This window comes from Polypterus senegalus, chromosome 7 (assembly GCF_016835505.1).
Source record: "Polypterus senegalus isolate Bchr_013 chromosome 7, ASM1683550v1, whole genome shotgun sequence".
Classification (NCBI taxonomy): domain Eukaryota; kingdom Metazoa; phylum Chordata; class Cladistia; order Polypteriformes; family Polypteridae; genus Polypterus; species Polypterus senegalus.
The window spans coordinates 714,152-732,069 of NC_053160.1; the positions used below are offsets into that span (position 1 = coordinate 714,152).

At 45.4% G+C, this 17,918-nt stretch overlaps 1 protein-coding gene across 1 annotated transcript in view; it reads left to right on the forward strand.

Annotated features, from left to right (window-relative positions):
• Window positions 1-17,918, forward strand: part of LOC120532267 (beta-1,4-galactosyltransferase 1-like) — a 73,997-nt gene that overhangs the window by 18,417 nt on the left and 37,662 nt on the right. The gene's annotated exons all lie outside the window — the stretch shown is intronic.

Consider the following 17,918-nt stretch of genomic DNA (forward strand, 5'->3'; position numbering starts at 1 on the left):
CCAACTCTGGCTCGCTCTCCGGAAGGAGGCGGCTCCTTTTATCAGGACCCGGATGAGTCCCAGGTGCTCCCCTTGACGTCACTTCCTGGTGTGGCGGAAGTGTCAGGAAAGCCCCTGGAAGCACTCCGGGTCGTCTTGGAACTGTTTCCGGGAGCACTTCCTGGTGTGGCAGAAATGCTGCCATCCAGGACTCCCCAACTGACCGGGCGCCCCCTGGCGGTGGCCACGTCCTCTCACGGGCATCCCAGCTCTGTCTCCGTGGCCCCCAAATAGACCCGGGCGGCTGCCCTCTCGTGGCCGAGGAGAAGTATTGTCCCCATTGGGGACTGTCCAGGCGTCCCGGCCGGGCAGTGTCCCCGTACATCTCTGACACTGCCCCCTCACCAGCTGAAGCCCATCCGCAAAGCGGCCCGTCCCGAGGGTCAACAGTTTCCCATTTCGTCCCGCGTACCATCTTCCATGGTCTGGACCTGAAAAAGAAGACACAGGTGCGGAGACGTCGTCCCGACGCCGCCTAATGGCATTTCTGCTCGGGGCATATGGACAACGCCTCCACAAATGCCCAGCTCCATGGCACCTGTAACACCGGCGCACCCCTTGTAATTCAGGTGTTCTCCGGGCCTGAAAACAGGACGGGAACGCCCGTGCCGGTATCCGTTCAGGTTGGCTCGGGGCAGCCCTCCATTGCCTCGGAGAGATCTCTCTCGCCGCACACGAGCTCTTGCTCACTCTTTTCGCCCTGTCCGGAGACCCTCCATTTTTCTCCGGGCCTCCCGTTGCTCTGGGGTGCCGAAACAGCTTGGATCCCCTTATGAATTAAAGCGGGACCCCTTGCCGTTTGCACCCCTCTCGATCGGGCTCCGAGCACCGCCGCTTCTTGGCGCCGGGTGGTCTGGGTGCCGACACATACAAGCCGGCACCGCCCCCCCGACTCTGCTTGTACTGCGGTCTCAGTACTCGTCCCCCGATCTACTGTCGGAACCCTTGCTACTTGAATCCCTTCCGTTACATCCAGGTTCTTTTCGCTAAGGATTCCATAATCCTGTTCGGTACCGGTGTCACTTACCTGTACCGACGCATCAGACTTACTGGAGAATCCCACGTCGCGCCGCGTTAACCACCCCAGTACGGCTCTCAGGGGCGCGTCCGTAGTCTCCTCCAGCGTCTTGAGCACACTCGTCAGGTTCTGTAATACCTGCAAGAGAGGCTGTACAGGACGAAAGACTTTCTCTAACTCCTGTACAGCCAATAACAAGTCACTTAAGCCAGCCGGCACTGAAGTCGTACATTTCTCTGACTCACCTGCCGGCTGGGAGCCGTGGAGCTCCTGCGCATGCTCCGTTGGGTCTTCGGGTGTCCCAGGATTGACGTTCGTTGGTCCCGCCTTCTTGTACTCACCGGCGGGGACACAACACACACCGTCCAATCCCGTACTTGTTTTGGGGAGGAACTTCCGGTCTTCCAACGCTCCCTCCACCCTATGAGCAGACGTCTTCGGGGAAGAGACTTCCGGGCAGCTTCCGCCCCGCAGCCATTCTGCAGTCGAGAGCGGCTCCTCTTCGTCTCCCGTCGTCGTCTCGTTGTCAGACCACGGGTCGGCATGCTTCGGCCACAGACGCGGATTCGGGCAGTCCCCTGCTAAAAAACATGACCAGGCGACCGCAGGGTAAGTCCCGCCAAGCGTATCACCCTCCGACGTGAGACTTACCTCCCGAATCCCGTCTTCTCGAATCCGCTGTCGCCGGGCGGCTTCTTCCGCCGCCCCGCCGCCCCGTGCAGCCGCAACGACGACGCCGGGTAGAGGCATCGCTACCTTCAGGGCCCGGTTGCCCTTTTTCTTCCCCATAACAGAGACGTCCGTCTGGCGTGGTTTACAGCGGGCGTTTCCAGAGGCGTCAGCGCAGGCTTGCGTGTCGCGGCGGTAGTGCGCCTTCGTCTGTTGTGCGGGGTTGGCTCCACAAAATATTTATAAAGACGGGTCCCCCTTTTAGCAGGGGGTTGGTCCCTGTTCGGGCGCCATTGTGGAAACCGTACCCCCAACACAGTCAGACCGACACCAGGATGTATGAAACACGCTCCTTTATTTACTGCACCACAATGCCTTCTCTCATTAACTCTTTCCTTTCTTCTTCTTTCTCTTCTTCTTTCGCTCTTTCTCTTTCTCTTTCTCTTTCTCTTTCTCTTTCTCTTTCTCTTTCTCTTGGACCTCCTCCTCCTCACAAGCTTCGTCTCCTTCCTCCCAACTCTGGCTCGCTCTCCGGAAGGAGGCGGCTCCTTTTATCAGGACCCGGATGAGTCCCAGGTGCTCCCCTTGACGTCACTTCCTGGTGTGGCGGAAGTGTCAGGAAAGCCCCTGGAAGCACTCCGGGTCGTCTTGAACTGTTTCGGGAGCACTTCCTGGTGTGGCAGAAATGCTGCCATCCAGGACTCCCCAACTGACCGGGCGCCCCCTGGCGGTGGCCACGTCCTCTCACGGGCATCCCAGCTCTGTCTCCGTGGCCCCCAAATAGACCCGGGCGGCTGCCCTCTCGTGGCCGAGGAGAAGTATTGTCCCCATTGGGGACTGTCCAGGCGTCCCGGCCGGGCAGTGTCCCGTACATCTCTGACAATATATATATATATATATATATATATATATATATATATATACTAATAAAAGGCAAAGCCCTCACTGACTGACTGTATATATATATATATATATATATATATATATATATAAAAGCAGAATACCCGTGCTTCGCAGTGGAGAAGTAGTGTGTTAAAGAAGTTATGAAAAAGAAAAGGAACAATTTTAAAAATAACGTTACATGATTGTTAATGTAATTGTTTTGTCATTGTCAGGAGTGTTGCTGGCATATATATATATTATATATACATATACATACATACATACATACATACATACATGTGTACATATATACACACACACATATACTATGGGGTGCCAAACAGGCAAATGAATTGATTTTGTGAATATATAAAGTCGGCGACAGAATAGGTAAAGTGAAAACTTGAATATATAAAGTCAGCACTGGAGTATATAAACTCACTCCTGAATATATAAAGTGAAAGTCAAAATCTATTGATTGAAACGACTCTGACCTGAACTAAGTGAACAAAAACGTATTCAGAAAAATAAATTAAAAAAACACAGTTCGGTTAATGTTTTGAAAATGATACATGTGCCCTGCCCAGGATTGGTTCCTGCCTTTCACCCAGTGTTGGCTGGGATTGGCTCCAGCAGACCACCGTGACCCTGTGGTCGGATTCAACGTGTTGGGAAATGGATGGATATTCCAGCGCTGACTTTATATATTAAAGTTTTGACTTTATATATTCGCGAATGACTTTATATATACAACTTTTTGACTTTATATAGTTAAATGTAGTCATCATTGCACAACTTTTTCTTTACCATAGAAATTTAAAGACTAAATTCAACTTCCATTCCTAACAAAGATATTTCTGGCGACTAAATAGAACCTACTGATATCCAAATTCGAGCTATTGAGCCGTCGCCTGCCTGCCTGAATAATTCACCCTCGCCTCGCACTCACTTTTTTACCGTTCATGTAATCACGGCTAGTGGCAGAAAAATTATAAAATGGAAGGAGGATTACACTGAGTATGGCTTTACCAAAACAATTATTGATGGCGAATCGATTATTCATAAAGCTTGAATTGGTGATCTGTTTTTCTGTGTTAACCTCATATTTTTTCAGACTTCTTCTCAAACCAAGGGGGTGCGAGGGTAAAATGAATCGAGAAGCGCTGATCAATGTAATCGGTGTACCAGGAAACCATGCAGTGACAGAAGTTCCCGTTTGCTTGTAATGCAAAGTGTGATTAAATGCATTATTTTTTAACGCGTTATGGAGCACATGCATCGAAGCTTCTCATCTGTGCTTGTGCTAAGAAAAGGAAACATTTTCAAAATAACGTAACACGATTGTCAATGTGACCTTTTGTAAGTAGTGCCTGGAGGATTCATTGTGTAGAAACTCTAGAGACAGCGTGTGGATTAACTTGTGGATTTTTCTGTGAGTATTTGGTGGCAGTCTGACAAAGTCGCTTCCATAACACTGCGTTAGCTGCAGAGCTCAGCTCAGAGCGAAATGAGGTGAATGGGAGGGGAGATGATGACGTGACTCCCCCACCCGCCTTAACTGTCAATCCCCCACAAACACAGTCTCTCGGAATTTGCATAAGCACACCCCTTCACCTACAATTTTAACTTAGTTACAAAGTGATCAAAACTCTCGTTTATATTCTGCATCCTCTCATTAAACTTGTATCCCGCATTACCTGTGGGCATGAGAAACGCCAGCGGCTGCCTGTCTATGAACTTAATTTAAACTTTAGGTTTACATCGTGCTTTGTTTCCAAAGTAGCAGAACTCATGAATATGGTAGTATGTGTCACTCGCTCGCTTCTTATTGTTTCGCTGCCTTCTCAATTATATAATGCATGTTTTCTTCAGCGGTTTTTGGAGCTCTTCCTGGTTTTCTACGCACTGCGTTGACAGTCAGTTCACGTGATTACGTGGGAGGCATGATGATGTCACACAAAACTCCGCCCCTCACGGCTTTCGAGCTCAACTCCATTATAGTAAATGTAGAAAAATACCTTCCAGTTATGACCATTACGTGTAGAATTTTGAAATGAAACCTGCCCAACTTTTGTAAGTAAGCTGTAAGTAATGAGCTGCCAAATTTCAGCCTTCTACCTACACGGGAAGTTGGAGAATTAGTGATGAGTCAGTCAGTCAGTGAGTGAGGGCTTTGCCTTTTATTGGTATATATATATATATATATATATATATATATATCTACATTCCCTTCCTTGCTTCGCCATGATATTCACGTCTCCCTGCTGATAACTACAGCCTTTTTTTTTAATCCACGGCTTCTCCGCTGTTTTATTGTTCATTTATTACGATTATAGTTATTGTTTAGGTATTTTAGACTTACTTTACATTGTTCAGGTCCCCATTTCCTTTATCATTCCAACCGCATTCCCCATTAACATGTCTATCGAGGTGATCACCATCGATCAAAGAACTGTCACTTACCGAGTGGTTTCCATGCCCAGAGATGTCACCTGCCTTTTCCATTCTCTGTGTTACATATTGCACGGCCATATCAGGCTCACTCTTGATATCCATTGTGTCTTATGTATTGAATGACTGGACAGGTTCAAGGTGTGGACTGATGACGTACAGGAGATAATTAGACTACACAGGAGCACTAGAAGAGTGAAATGCTTAAGCCCTTCACCTGTGGATCTGCATGTGAGTTGATGGCTGCCGCTGAATTGTTCAGTTGTCACTTTCAAGTGTACAGAAATGGCCAAATATTTTACACCTTTGGACAACCGCCAATGCCTCTTCAACATCTTAGATTGACAGGTGACGATTTCAGTAGTGGACACTTTGATGTTTATGAATGTTTAAACTCTCAAAAGCTGGATGTGATTTTATCGATGAAACCGGTTGTACACTTACAACGCTTGACAGATGCCGAATGTCACTTCAACACAACAAGTCCTACAAATACTGTCGTCATTGAAACAAACCATGAAACTCAAACCGATTACAACAGCAGCAATCCAAGCTGTGAGATTTGAGACAAGATTACTGTTCACATGGCCGACTGTACGTTACATGCTCAAGAGTAAGCTCAGCGCACAGCTTGGTCAGATTACAACCGGAGGGCCGAACTGACAACGTGGTATACAAAGAGATCCTTAACAGATAATTATTGGGAGATTTACACTCAGGTTTACTTTTCATCTTAATAAAAATTTTAAGGCAGTACTTCACCGATGCGAAGCGCGGGTATTTTGCTAGTATATATATATATATATATATATAGAGATACCTTGAGATACGAGTTTAATTTGTTCTGTGACCAAGCTCGTAAGTCAAAATGCTCGTATCTCAAATCAATTTTCCCCATTGAAATTAACTGAAATGAGATTAATTCGTGCCAGCCCCCAAAAAACCACCCCATTTTTTTGTTGAATGTTTTCAACATAAGAAAAATGTATTTATAATGAACAAATATTGTATACAAACATAAAAGAGAATCTAAAGAAATAAACAGATGTTGGCGAAGCCAATTAGCATATTGTAATGTAGTTTTCTTTCACTTCACTTTTGCTTAATTTAATTTACTTCTTCACTAGTTTTTTTCCATTTTTGCCACGCTTTCGTCACTTTCATTCGCAGGCCGTTTCAATAGAAACCTGTCCAAGGAGCTTTCTTTCGTCCTCCCCTATAGAATGTTTCTGAAATGAGTTAGGCGAGTGTCATTAAATAGCACGGCTGTGCGATCAGTTGCAACTTTTTCAGGGTGTTTCTTTTCTTTTCTTTAAAGTTTCAAACTTTTTCCCACATTGCAAACACTTCCTTTATCTCACTTTAAGAGACAACCTCCTCCGCAATGCCGATCTCCTGCAGAACCTCCGTATGTTGCTGCGTCTGTAGTTCCGTCAACTCCTCTGTCATCAGTTCCTCGGAATGTGTGGCGACAAGCTCTTTGATGGCTTGTATTTCGAATATTGGCTCGTAACTCAAGGCAAGAAATTGACTTAATGACGGCTCATATCTCAAAAAACTTGTTCGTTGGGGCACTCGTATGTCAAGGTACCACTGTGTGTGTGTGTATCATTTTTAATGTAGGTAGATCATTTCGACCTGGTCATTTTAAAAGTTTCTTGCATGCCGAAAAAGTGTGTGCACCTCTGATCTACACAGTAAGACAAGAGACATGTGATCAGTATTAGACCGCACATAAGCAGGTAAATTTGCACGAGATCATTTTTAAGGTGAAATGCAGCAAAATATGTTTGTTAAATTATATACAGATAAAACTTGAACTTCATTTAAATAATCTATATTCTTCACTGGGAGTGTCATGAAGGACACAATAATTAAACATGTACTACGAAGATATTTCAATGTTCTTTAAACGTTTTGAAGAATCGGCGCTAAGCTCACAGATGGCTTAACTTCTATTACAGAGCTGATTGTGTGGCGATCGGTGACTTGGAGAAAGAAAAGCACGGACTGCAGTGACGGCTACGCCAATAGATATTGAATATAAAACAGAAAGAGAAAATAACAACACAGCTAAAAACGCAGCGACAAATTTCGCCAAAAGTTAAATGCTTGTGTCATGAGCACGAGGCGGCTATGCAGTGTCAGCACCAGACGTGGCCATCCACCGTGATAAGCTGCCTTACTGACATTGGTGGGCGAAGGAGCCACCGATTCTTTCTCTGCCCAGTGCCACCACAAGCCCAGAGCCGCCCTGAGTACTGCTGCAATAAATTATTTAATCGAAGTGAAACTCCTGTTTAATAACGTGCTTTAGCTCCTATCATCATGAAAATGACATCACGTATACATCTCAGTATTTTAGTTATTCAGAGAGCTGTAATATCACAAATGTCATGGACTCTGTGTCCAGTTGGAGGAAGAGAGCCGGTTTAAGAAGCAAGTAGTGATTCACACACAGAGCACATAGAAGATCAAATACAACACAAAGCATTTAACGTGCGACTTTAATTACGATGTGATTTGTGAAACTGGTTAATTAAACGATTTTAAGATGAAGTTTATGATGTTGTACTAAATGACCAAATAAACTACGTGATTAAAGTGGAAATGTCAAGATTGAAGTTGACATTTTGTGCTTTGTGTCCCTATTTTTTTTTCTCTGTACCCTAATAAGCTTTCATGTGACACTCAGACGGTGGGCTACAACTCTTCTTTTCACGGCGACTTTGATATGTGACTTCTTTTTTATTTCCAGCACTGTGTGATTTGTGGATGTGAGCTTTCAAGTTTCTCCAACACGCTATGTCACTCGATCAACTTCCTTTTGTTGATTATTCCTCGGTTTATTTGAACAAATTGTCTGTTTTTCATTTGCCTCCACTTGGTATTCGCTGAAATTCTTATATTTTCCCCGTGCTTTTCCCATTGTCTTTTCACAGAAGGCTGCGCTTAAGGGCGATTTATATTAATTTGCATATTCAAATAGGCGTAATTCTGGGAGGAGTTGGGGCGTTACAAAATGCGCGTGCACGAGTCCATGCAGTCCTTGCTTTTCTTTCCCCAAGTAACGGATCGCCACACAATCAGCTCTGTAATAGAAGTTAAGCCATCTGTAAACTTAGAGCACTGATTCTTTAAAAAGTTTAAGGAACATTGAAATATCTTCGTAGTACATGTTTAATTATTCTATCCTTCACAACACTCCCAGTGAAGAATATAGATTATTTAAATGAAGTTCAAGTTTTATGTGTATAATTTAACAAACATATTTTGCTGCATTTCACCTTATAAATGATATCGTCATCATATGTAAATACGCGCTTTATAAAGTGGCTCAGGTTGTGAGATATTATAACTGTATCTCAAGTTTACAGTGAGGTGATTGTACTTATAAGTCCTAACCGTTCTACAAGGAGCAATTGATTGAGTGCATTTAAAGTTCTTGTAATGAAACTGTTTGTGAACCGCGAGGTCCGTACAGGAAAGGCTTTAAAACGTTTTGCCGTGGCTGAGACAGCGTGTGCTTAAAGCTGTATACTGATAATTCTCTTTCCGATCAGCTGCTGCTGTGATTCACACTCAGATACAGTGATAGAAATACTCTGAGTGGTGCAGTGAGAGAAATATGGAAAAAGATGATCGGCTGTGGCAACTCCTAACGGGAGGAGCTGAAAGAAGAAGAAGAAGAAGAAGAAGAAGAAGTGAGAGTAACAATGCTAAAGCAGTTCTGGTATTTGAATACTATGGCTGTTCCCTGGACCATTATATTGTTACGAGTTAATTACAATCAGATGCATTACACTAATGAACAATATGCAGTGTGGTCCCCGGCCGGAGCTGGAGCCCTGCCGGGACGCCCAGGAGGACGTGAGGAGGGCTTGTGCCTCCTCCAGACCGCGAGGGGGCATCCATCCTGGTTCAGTGGGGAGCCACGGGTCGAGGGCATGGAAGCCCTACCCTGTAGGGGCCCATGGTCACCGCCAGGCGGCGCCCCGATGCCGGTTTATCCCGTACGGTCCTCGGCTGGGGCTGGACCCTGGCTGGGACGCTTTGGAGGACCAGAGGAGGGCGAGTGCCTCCTCCAGACCGAGTGGGGGCATCCGTCCTGGTTATGCAGGGGGCCTCGGGTACAGGGCTTGGAAGCCCAGCCCTGTAGGGACCCGTGGCCACAGCCAGGCGGCGCCCCAGTGCCTGTTTATTCCGGGAGCCTGGCACTTCCGCCACACCAGGAAGTGCAGGGGGGAAGACGACCGGGGAGACACAGATGGCTTCCGGGTGCACGGCCGGCACTTCCGCCACACAGGGGTGTGGCCGCTGTTAAGTGCCGGGAAGCAGCTGGAGCCCATCCAGCTCCCCATAAAAGGAGCCGCCTCCCTCCAGTCAGTGTGGATGTCAGGAGGTAGCAGGACTGAGCTGGAGAGAGAGGACGGGAGGCGGCCAGGAAGGCACAAGGACTGTGGGCCCTGGACTTTGGGGAAATCGGTGCAGAGACACTGGAGTGTGAGTGCACGTGACTTTGTATATATTGTGTATAATAAACAGTGTGCGGGTGCAAAATATGTCGTCCGTCTGTCTGTGCTGGGGCCAGCGTTCACAGCGGTTAGTTTCAGTGTATTTATAAAGCCACGTCAGGAAAATAAGGAGTAACCACACAGGAACAGTAGCATTGCTTTGACGCTGGGTGCCGCCAGTCTGCTAAACCGAGCGGAGAACTTGCATACGACAAGGTATGAGGTACCGTGGAAAAGTGTGTGGCTTTACGCCAAGTGTAGGTTTTATACATCGCGATTTGAACGTGGAAAAGTTCTTACACAACATTTCTGTGCGTACGCACCGTTTATACATGAGGCCCCAGGGGCCTCACGTGTAACGCCGTGCGTAGAACTCGCACTATAACATGGCGTGAACACAAAAGCCGAAATGTGCTTACGCACAGAAAAATCCAGATGCAGGAATCTGTGAATACTCCACTTCCACGTTCTTCCGCTACATAAATCCCGGTCAGCGTGAAAACTAACGCTCGTGCACGCGCATTTTGTAACGCCCCAACTCCTCCCAGAATTACGCCTATTTGAATATGCAAATCAATATAAATCGCCCTTAAGCGCAGCCTTCTGTGAAAAGACAATGGGAAAAGCACGGGGGAAAATATAAGAATTTCAGCGAATACCAAGTGGAGGCAAAGGAAAAACAGACAATTTGTTCAAATAAACCGTGGAATAATCAACAAAATGAAGTTGATCGAGTGACATAGCGTGTTGGAGAAACTTGAAAGCTCACATCCACAAAATCACACAGTGCCGGAAATAAAAAAGAAGTCACATATCAAAGTCGCCGTGAAAAGCCGAGTTGTAAGCCCACCGTCTGAGTGTCACATGAAAGCTTATTAGGGTACAGAGAAAAAAAAAAATAGGGACACAAAGCACAAAATGTCAACTTCAATCTTGACATTTCCACTTTAATCACGTAGTTTATTTTGTCATTTAGTACAACATCATAAACTTCATCTTAAAATCGTTTAATTAACCAGTTTCACAAATCACATCGTAATTAAAGTCGCACGTTAAATGCTTTGTTTTGTATTTGATCTTCTATGTGCTCTGTGTGTGAATCACTACTTGCTTCTTAAACCGGCTCTCTTCCTCCAACTGGACACAGAGTCCATGACATTTGTGATATTACAGCTCTCTGAATAACTAAAATACTGAGATGTATACGTGATGTCATTTTCATGATGATAGGAGCTAAAGCACATTATTAAACAGGAGTTTCACTTCGATTAAATAATTTATTGCAGCAGTACTCAGGGGCGGCTCTGGGCTTGTGGTGGCACTGGGCAGAGAAAGAATCGGTGGCTCCTTCGCCCACCAATGTCAGTAAGGCAGCTTATCACGGTGGATGGCCACGTCTGGTGCTGACACTGCATAGCCGCCTCGTGCTCATGACACAAGCATTTAACTTTTGGCGAAATTTGTCGCTGCGTTTTTAGCTGTGTTGTTATTTTCTCTTTCTGTTTTATATTCAATATCTATTGGCGTAGCCGTCACTGCAGTCCGTGCTTTTCTTTCTCCAAGTCACCGATCGCCACACAATCAGCTCTGTAATAGAAGTTAAGCCATCTGTGAGCTTAGCGCCGATTCTTCAAAACGTTTAAAGAACATTGAAATATCTTCGTAGTACATGTTTAATTATTGTGTCCTTCATGACACTCCCAGTGAAGAATATAGATTATTTAAATGAAGTTCAAGTTTTATCTGTATATAATTTAACAAACATATTTTGCTGCATTTCACCTTAAAAATGATCTCGTCATCATATGTAAATACGTGCTTTATAAAGTGGCTCAGGTTGTGAGATATTATAACTGTAGTGCCAGTTTACAGTGAGGTGATTGTACTTAGAAGTCCTAACCGTTCTACAAGGAGCACCTGATGGACTGATTGAGTGCGTTTAAAGTTCTTGGGATGAAACTGTTTGTGAACCGCGAGGTCCGTACAGGAAAGGCTTTAAAACGTTTTGCCGTGGCTGAGACAGCGTGTGCTTAAAGCTGTATACCGATAATTCTCTTTCTGATCAGCTGCTGCTGTGATTCCCACTCAGATACAGTGATATAAATACTCTGAGTCGTGCAGTGAGAGTTATATGGAAAAAGATGATCCGCTGTGGCAACTCCTAACAAGAGGAGCTGAAAGAAGAAGAAGTAGAAGAAGAAGAAGTGAGAGTAACAACGCTAAAGCAGTTCTGGTATTTGAGTACTATGGCTGTTCACTGGACCATTATATTGTTACAAGTTCATTACAATGAGATGCATTATACTAATAAACAATATACGGTTAGTTTCAGTGTATTTATAAAGCCACGTCAGGAATGTGGTTCTAACAAATAAAGAGTAACCACACAGGAACAGTAGCATTGCTTTGACGCTGGGTGCCACCAGTCTGAAAAACCGAGCGGACAACTCCCTGTACAACAAGGTATGAGGTACCGTGGAAAAGTGCGTGGCTTTACAGCAAGTGTAGGTTTTATACATCGCGATTTGAACGTTGAAAAGTTCTTGCGCAACATTTCTGTGCCTACACACCGTTTGTACATGAGGCCCCAGGTTACGTCTCACGGAGCTCATTTACAGTACAAGATGCAGAACATTGGGACTCGAATGATTCCAAATATTGTTATTACAGAAGTTCTGAAATAAAAGTGAAACTAATGAAATAGAAACAATTCGAAGAAAAAAAATCTTAAAAGTGTGAATCCAGTGTGGAGGACTGCCGGCTTCGTGCTCCGGCCCTCACCCCCAGGCCACCAGGAGGAGCTCTCCCGACAGCAGGATCGTGCCCTGAATTCCAGCAGGGCCTTATGGACTTTTTACACAGCCCTGTTGGATACCTTGGGGGCCACCAGGAGTCGCTGTAGGGGGGCTTGTGGGCTCTTTTGTGCCTCATGACCCGGATGTATGTCACAGTCATGTGACGGAAGGAACGACGTGCTCCCGGGTTGAAGTAAAGGACTGATTGCCCAGACCCGGAAGGAATAAGGAACTGTGGACTGTTGGGCGCCATTGTGGACTTGAACCCGGACACAGGCAGTTCACCACACACCCTTTATTAAGAAATCAATTATTTACAGTGCACTCCCCAGTGCCTCTTGCACCGTTCCCCCAATGTCCAGGCCTCACAATCAAAATGCCTTCCTGGCCGCCTCCCGTCCTCTCTCTCTCAGCTCCGTCCTCTTCCACCCGACTCTCGCCGATGACTGGAGGGAGGCGGCCCCTTAAATAGGAACCCGGATGGGCTCCAGCTGCTACCCGGCATTCCTCCATAGCCACACCCCAGTGTGGTGGAAGTGCCGGCTGCGCACCCGGAAGCCGTCCCGGTGTCCCCTGTCGTCTTCCCCCCAGCACTTCCTGGTGTGGCGGAAGTGCTGGGCTCCTGGGATATTCAGGCACTGGGGCGCCGCCTGGCGGTGGCCACGGGTCCCTACAGCGCTGGGCTTCCAAGCCCTTCACCCGAGGCCCCCAACATAACCAGGATGGACGCCCCCTCGCGGTCTGGAGAAGGCACAAGCCCTCCTCCGGTCCTCCTGGGCGTCCCAGCTGGGGACCACACCAGAAAAACAAAAACGGGTTTGGCGAGTGAAGCCCCCTAGTATACAATATAAGATTAACAACATGCTGCATGTTCACTGCAGTCACATGCGCTTAGTTATGCTGAGCACGTTTTATTTTGTACAGTGAAGATAAATAGGAAAGTGCAGGTTTTAAGGAACATTTCAATGTAACACTCAGATGTTTGAAAATCCATAAGCTCTAATAAGTCATGAGCTCTCTTATTAGGGAGGATATAAAAAAAGCTCAAGTGTAATGCAGTTTACTGATTGATTGTTAAATACTCAATAATGCTTTTTACGACACTCATGTTAACATCATTTTACTGTATCTGGGCAGATTCTTATCTCTAGAGTATAACATTTGAATTTGTTTTAATTGTAACATGGCATTCTAAAAAAAGTAGCTGACAAAAAAACATCATTTTAACGCAGTTATCTTGTGAAATTGTATTGCTTTTTGTATCACAGTTTAAAATACAGTAATCTGTAATTCATGACATATGATTCGTCTAACAGATTACTAATTTGAAATTAACAGTTGTACTGTAAATCAAACACTGCTGCATTTACACTTATATATATCTATATATTACTAAACTTAGTTTTCTAATTTCGATATTGTCCTCAAAACACAGAACTTCATTAGCCCAATTAAAAACAGAAGCTGGTGGGAACAAAAACCTGCAGCCACAGGGGGTCCCCAGGACGGAGGTTGGGAAACGCTGAGCTACTGATGCGCATTTAGCCAATCTGCGGTGTAACCGATTTTCACGTTAATTCGTTTGACTTCTTCGTTTCTCGTGGCTACGGTTGCCCGGGTTCTCATTTCTTCTGTTCCCTTTGTGATGAAATTCTTCATTAAGATGTGGACATTATAAGTGTCTGCGGTGAGCTGGCGCCCTGCCCGGGGGTTTGTTTCCTGCCTTGCGCCCTGTGTGGGCTGAGATTGGCTCCAGCAGACCCCCTGTGACCCTGTGTTAGGATACAGCAGGTTGGATAATGGATGGATGGACATTATCAGTCTTCTTTAATTGGGAACTTAAAGAGAGGAAAACATTACAATGCATACGAGCTGAGAGCGCAGGAACTGTGTCTGTCAAAAGCATTCACACCAATGAGAGGTGAGAGGAGCGTGAGAGGGTGTGGTTTGAGAGGAGGGCGGGACTTGAACCAATCTCATGGCCAAAGTCTCATCTCACGGGATTTGAATAAAACTTTTCCAAAAAGTCTCATCTCGTCACAGGAGTTTTTTATACAATAGAGAGATATGATGAAGTGAATCATCTCCTACTTTAGGCATATCACAATAAAAGGGATCAAAGCAACGACAACATGAAAAGGTTTTCAGTTACAATTACAGCCCCCTGTAGCAGGTTTTTGTCTGGCGTATTAAATTCCACGATGATAAATTACTGACATTAAACTCCTTGAACAGGTCCTCTTCCTTTTCTCCAAGGTAGACAACCAGGTGATGAGTGGTCACCTCTCTCCAATTGTGTTGTTCTAACTGAGTAACAAAAAGAGAAAAAAGAAGCCAGCAAGTCGGGGCCGGCTCTACGCTGGGGCAAGAGGGGGCAATGCCCCCTTAAATAAACGTCCTGCCCCCTTAAATCAAACTTTTAGAGGTTTAGAAAGAAAATAATAGATTGCCACAAACTGAATATGGACAAGATTTACTACAGTAGCTGAAAAATCCACTGGAAAAGACATAAATGAGATGATAGGTCTCACCTCTTGTTCGCTCTTTCCCTCCGTGCTTTTTTTGTCTGCAGGCTCACACAGAACTCGGCAGAGATCCCCCACTCACCCTCCCCCCAGCTAAACATCCAATCACTGTTAGTATGCAAATGACCCGGTGTCAGGTTTCTCAGTAGGCAGGGCAGAGCAAAATGAGCTGCGCAACGGCGGGAGGCTTTGAGGAAGCAGCAAATCTCAGTCATCAATCACAGCGACTCGTGAGATAATTAACAACAACTAAAAAATACATCTATATTTGTACAGTCAATGGGGGACTAGTCCAGTGTTCTTCTCACTGTTTCAGTCTGGTAGAGAAGTGTTTCTTTCTCGATCCCACAAGCACCACTCTGAGCCTGTCTGCTACATAGAGCCGACTGGATGACCTGTGTCTGTCTGTCAGACTCCGACACAAAGCCCCACCCCAGCTTTCAACTAGTCTGCACTCAACAGTTTTCTCGTTTCATATACTGATGTAATCCCAGCGATTTTAGTAAAGATTATTCACTTTCCTCCCCAGCTTCCAGCAGCCCACAAAGGGAAAGTTAATGCTGTGAGATGCATCCTTTTTCCAAGCTTTTAAAAAGTGTGGCGCTGCCCCTGCCTGCACCAATAGCAGTAGCAATGATGCTGCTGCTGGTACATCAGAGACATCAGCTGGCATGTCTACTCCTGTGGCATCAACAGGCACTGCTTCTCCTGTACCTCTGCCAACAATTGCTGCCCCAAAACAACCCGCTCAGCTACCCAGTGACTTAAATGGCAATACACCATCCCAGCCAATACTGGGTAGTTACCCCAAACGTGTATTTGGTGGTACAACATTAAGATCATTCAATCCTGCTTGGTACCGCACACACCATGGCTGGAGTACTCTGTTGTGCGGGATGCATGCTTCTGTTTCCCCTGTCGAAATATGGCAGCACTGTTAATGAGAGGGATGTAGTTTTAACCTTAACTGGTTTTAACAACTGGAAAGCAGCACTTGATCGAGACAAGGGGCTACAGAGATATATGTCCAGCCACAACCATGTGCATGCTTCAACCATCTGGACTGAGCATAAAAGCAGAGAGGCCACAGGGTGACAGTGGATTCAATGTTGGTTGGTGAAACACAACTTGAAAAAAAAACATTACTGTGTCAAGAGTATTGGTAGTGCTGTAAGGTTTCTCTGTGTAAATGAGTTGGGGCTCCGTGGGACTGCAGAAACCTTGAGACATGATGCAGCGGGTAATGATGATGACATTGCTTCAGGTATTTTTCTAAAACTGATGGAATATACCTTAAGAAGGATGAGAAGCTAGCAAGCATTTCTAAGGGTATCCCAAAAATGCAAAATACACATCTAAGGATATCCAAATGAAATTATCCAAACACTGGCTGACATGGTGCTTGGAGAGGTCAGGAAAAAATATGAAAGTGCTGATTCTGCAGGGTTTTGCCTCAAAAGTGATGGGACCAGCGATAGGTGCAATGTGGGAAATGTGTCTGTGATAATACGGTTTGTCAGAAATTCCATGCCAGAGGAGCATCTTATTGGGTTGCTTGACTTGCAACAACTTGATGCAGAGTACATCACCTCTGAGATCCTGTTACACCTTTGTGATGCTGGCTACAGTGCTGACAGTATACTGAGCCAGTGTTATGATGGGGCTTCTGTGATGAGTGGGGTTAGAGGTGGGTACAAGCTCTGCTCCAAAAGAGTCTTGACAGATATGTCCCATACATCCACTGCTACAACCACCAACTGCACTTAGTGCTTGTGCATGCCATGCAGAGTGAGTCGTGTGCAAATAAATTTTTTAGCCTATCGAGTTCATTCTACAACTTTGTTCACCACCACTATGTGCTCAATAAACATGATGCACCTTTGTCTAAAAAGGCTGCTTGAGATCAGATGGACAAGCCACTATGAGGTGACAAGGTGCACTGTGGACAATCAAGAACAAATCCTTAGTATCCTATCTGAGATGACAGAGGATGATGATGCTGCAGTTGACCTGTGCACCGAGGCATCAGGCCTGCTATGCCAAATTAAGAGGCATCACTTCTTTGAGATTGGAAAGTTCCCAGTGCGGGTGCTTGGTGTCTTGAAACCAGCAAATGCTATTCTACAGTCTCAGTCAGTTGATCTGTTCAGTGCCTCTGAGGTTGTTAGTTCAGCACTGGACTCCTTAAAAACCATCCGTGAGGACGACTGTTGGGGAGTGTCATCTCCTGCTGAGGATGAGTCACATCCAACAAAGAGAAGGAGAACAATGAGCAAACACCTGGGTCAAAGTGTTGTGCTCTCAACTTTGGGCCATACAGACTCTGGTGACCCTACCATTTCCCCCCATCAGTCTCTGAAAAGATCCCTGCTTAACATCCTTGACAGGGCCATTTCAGAAATGGAAACTAGATTTTCACACAAGAATATTGACCTGATGAGAGCCATATCTAGTCTTGCACCCAAATCTAGCACTTTTCTAGATCCCTCCCTGTTGCACCCTCTGGCTGTGATGACTGGCACTGTAGCAGATGTTGTAAGTCTGAAAAATGAAGTTCTTGTGGCAAAACAGATGCTGCTCAAAAAATGTTCAAAGGAAACAGACCTGTCCACTGTGTGTAAACTCCTGCAGGAGTACAAGGAAGCCTTTCCTGAGTTGCATAAATTGTGTGTAACAGCCCTGGTCATTGGTGTGTCTTCAGCATCGTGTGAGAGTTCCTTCTCCACTTTGTCACGGGTCCTAACCCCCTATCGTCACACCATGTTACATAAAAGAAAGAGGAATTTGGTGATCTTGGCCCATGAGAAGTCCATAACAAATAACTTGGATATGATGAATTTGGAAGAGTATTTGCAAAGGGAAACAGGAGACTGTTGTTGTAGAGTGGATTGAGGAGAAAGGAGAGCAGAGCTGCTCAGTTACAAACAGAGAGTTCAGTGGCTTACAAAACAAACAACCTGAAAACAAGACAAAAAGACAAGAAAAGAAGAAAAAAGTTCAAATGTTCTCTTCTAAATCTGTTGTG